This window comes from Schistocerca americana, unplaced genomic scaffold (assembly GCF_021461395.2).
Source record: "Schistocerca americana isolate TAMUIC-IGC-003095 unplaced genomic scaffold, iqSchAmer2.1 HiC_scaffold_31, whole genome shotgun sequence".
NCBI classification, from domain to species: domain Eukaryota; kingdom Metazoa; phylum Arthropoda; class Insecta; order Orthoptera; family Acrididae; genus Schistocerca; species Schistocerca americana.
Window position 1 is genome coordinate 937,902 of NW_025726027.1, and position 3,485 is coordinate 941,386.

Sequence of the window (3,485 nt, forward strand, 5' to 3'; positions counted from 1 at the left end):
GAAATGAACATGCTTAAATATATCTTGTGTAATGTTGAAATTTAGTTTCCTTAAACAAGTGTGAATATGAAAATATCTGTAACTTTCTTATTTTGAAAATCTTTTGGAAGAAATGTAAGCAATTTCTTAGTGCATATACTGTATGTTTGTAATGTGTGTGTTTTTTTTTCTCCCAACTGAAGTTGGATGGAATAATTTTTTTTGCAGCTAACACTGCTTAGGTGTTATGGATGTTTCCTTGAAGTATCCCTGATGGGAAACTTCAACGAAACATGGGGCATGTGTAACACCATAGCTCTAATGCTGTACTAACTTATTTTGCTTTTTTTTTGCTTTATTTAATGTTACATTGTTGATCTTCTGTAAATGTGATTGAATCTGTAACATAAAATTGTGTACTGCTTTCTTTATATAAACTTTGATGTCATGTTTTGGTTCTATGCAAAGTAGTGTATCTGTAATTTAAAATCTTTGTCCCATTTGGAGGGAACAAAACTTACTGTATATAATTGTAATTTTGTGTGAATAATTTGTTTGTAGAAGTGTCAATATGTGAAAATGTTCTGTTTTATTTAATGTATTTGTTTGCTGTTATGTAAACTGCTGACCTTCACTTAGGTTTCTTAGTTATTCTGTATGTAAAAGGTGTAGTGGCTCCCCTCGGGAACAGAACTGTTTAGCGCGCACAAATTGTGGTTGGCCTAGGTGGAAAAGGTGGAACTGATAGTCAGTCGGAGACGAGCCAGCAGTCGGGGACGAGCCACGAGTCGGGGACGAGCCACGAGTCGGGGACGAGCCACGAGTCGGGGACGAGCCACGAGTCGGAGACGAGCTACGAGTCCGTGCACTGCTATTATAAAGGTGCATATTGTGCTGATTCAGAGAGAGGCTTTTCCTGCTTCTTTCCAAGGCCTCGGATGGATGGATAAATAGCTGGAACTATTCTGGAATTTGTATGTGTCGTCGCCGCCAAGAAATGACAGAGTCCAGCAATTCTGTCCACGAATCCACCTACCAACATGCAGTTGCCACCACGTTGCGCAATCATTGCAACGTAATACTATAATAATGTACAGTGAAGGATCAGCGTAATGGATGTGCTAATGTGCTGAAATATAAGGTAATTTGTATCTGAATTTATGTACCTACCTTGATATTCTCCTCATCATAACACCTCTCAGGTTCCTTTCCGTTTGAACTAAAGTAATTACCAAGTGTCACTACTGAAAGAACATTTATGACCAGAGTTTTGCTAATTAATGCCTCTTGAACTTAGTAAAAAGAAAGTTAAAGTTAATGTGGCAATAGAGTGAGTTAAAGTAAATATTATTTTTCAAAATAATTTTCCTATTAAAACTGCTATTTAAAGTGCTGTTGCTAACTTCAATATTAAAAGTTCTTAAGACTGAGGCTTATAAGGCAAATGATCACATTATTGTCGGTAGTAAATTCTAAAAGGTGAGTCAGTTTCTTGCAATTTGATCAGTATTGTGTTTCGCTGTGGTAAAAGTGAGAAAGCTGCAGTTGTGAAACATTAAATATTCATGTTTGCTAAGTGTTTGTGTTTCTTGTGTATTAGAAGTGCTTGTTAATAGTAATGTTATAAAGACCATTCACTTTATGTAAGCCTGAAAGTAACAGGGTGTTTCGGTATCTCTTATAATTTAGCAAATAGTTTGTGCTGCTCCAGTTGTTAGCTTCAATCTTAAAACATATGTGTGTCAGAGTTCATTGCACTCGCGTGTGGCTAAGTCTAGGTTGCGTTTGTCCATTATAATTACTTATACCTACTTTTATAAACGAGAACTTTAATCTTTCTCTTGCCTAATTAGGCTGGCGACCGTTTCCCTTATTTTATAAACAGTATAGCTAGGCAAAATTTTGTTTGTTATTATACAAATATTTACGTAATTCTGACTTTCATTTCCGATGAGCCATCTCCGTTAGGAACAACACGGTCAAACTCACAAAATTGTGCCATAGTTGCTTTTACAAAATTGTTTTATGTTACAACCTGCTTCTAGCATTGAGGTTATGGTACAGTAGTAGCAGAAAATGAGTGTTATAATTTGTCTACATTCCCTTTGACATCCTAACAACAGAACTAGAATTTTATGAGGTATGTAATCCAGAATTAGCTTGTCACAGTTGAAAATAAAGATATGAAGCTATTACTGCTATTTAGTATTATAAATACACCCCTTTATGTGGTGTTCAAAAGGGCACATTACTTGGACCATTCTTCTTCATCGTCATTATCAGTGACATTCCTCTCTACATAAATCATACGCTATGTGATGACACAACACTGGTCGCCTCACTTCGGAAGATCTATGTCTTGCATAACAGTAAACAGGAAACACCCAAATCTGCCCTCCACTGGTTCTCAGCAAATAAATTACTCTGTAATCCAGAGAAAACAAAACAGCTTATTTTATGATTGCCCAAGGACATAGAAAACAGATCAGTGAAAGTGTTAGGAATGCATATTGAATCCAATGTTAACTGTGAAGAACATGTTAGTCAGGTATTAAAAATATTTCTAGGATCTCCTACTTGCTTTGGAAACTTACAGAAATGATTAGTATTGACTTCCTGAGACTAATATACTTTGGACTGTTGCCATCACATATTACTTATGGCCTCCTCGTTTGATAACACACCCTCCTACACTGCCAAAATTCTCAGAACTCAGGAAAGATTGTAATGCATAATGCGTAAAACAAGTCCCAGAGAGCACTGTCATCCTCTCTTTACCAGGCTCAGACTATTGACTGTTTTAAATGAAAATATGTACACATATATCTGTTTACTATATGTAAACATAAAATTCTGCTAGGGTAGAAATTCGTACTACAACAACAGAATGAAGGTGGATGATGACGTACCAAGATACAGATTAACACCACCGTGTCTCTAACACAAGGTGACTATTTTAAAACTCTTCAAATAATAACACAAAGTGCTTGGGGCATGCCATTACAAATTTTTAATGAAAAACTGCACAATTGGTTATTGGACAACCCATTTCTCTGTTTGCAAGATTTCATGATCTGAGTAGTGCTGAGATCAGTCTGTAAAATCGACTATATCCACTGTTTATTTTGTGAACTGATAGGCCCTCACAAACAGAATAATGTACAATGGTTATTAGCATGCAAGATAACAGCTAATTGCACTGTCAGCATACAATTAATAATTCTTTAATCACTGCATCAGTATATTTTGTATTTGTTAGCGTCGTACGTTAATTGTGCTCACCAGGTTAGTAATCGTAATGTGGAATGAACACTATGTTCACTGCCTTACCATGTAAAGTATTTACAAATTCCTTGTATGTCAACCCTTTCTATTTACTGCAAATAGCTTCAGAAAATTTTATTGTGATCTGTACAAAAACAAAGCCTAATTCTAGCTGAATGACCATTGGCGATAAACATTCTTGACAGTCAGTTACCTGATATCCCACTTTGGACACAATGACA